The sequence below is a fragment of the Phalaenopsis equestris genome, unplaced genomic scaffold (assembly GCF_001263595.1).
Source record: "Phalaenopsis equestris unplaced genomic scaffold, ASM126359v1 Scaffold217273, whole genome shotgun sequence".
Lineage (NCBI taxonomy): Eukaryota > Viridiplantae > Streptophyta > Magnoliopsida > Asparagales > Orchidaceae > Phalaenopsis > Phalaenopsis equestris.
In genome coordinates, this window is record NW_018235810.1 from 50,115 (window position 1) to 50,621 (window position 507).

Genomic DNA, 507 nt, shown 5'->3' on the forward strand with positions numbered 1-507 from the left:
AAATATATTAAGATTTTCATACCTATTTTATACTGTTTTTAATGATATTGCACTTTAAAGAATGATATTTTTGATGTTTTATTGCAGGAATGATGAATTAGGGTCATTGGAGCAAAAAGATACAAAAAGGAGTGAATTTGGAGCGAAAAGGACTAAAACGTGAAGATTTGAACTAGGCCGCCGACGGCGCCCTCAACCCCACTGACGGCAAGTTTTTCCCGAGACTATAGGGAAAAATTCTTCAGAAGTCCGCCGATGGCGCCCTCGAGGCCGCTGACGGCGAGATCGATGGTTATGCCTACTTAAGCTTTAGATAAGGCTAAATTTTGAAGGGATGCTTAGGCAACTCTTGAGAAAGCTCATCCAAAACTTTAATAGAACATTTTGGCTAAAAATTGGAGAGGTCCTGGATGTTAGAAAGGCCCTAGAGGTTAGAGAGGTTCCATTAATGTGTAACAATTGTGAGGATTTCTTTGAGAAATTGTAAGAGTGGAGGGAAAGTGAGAG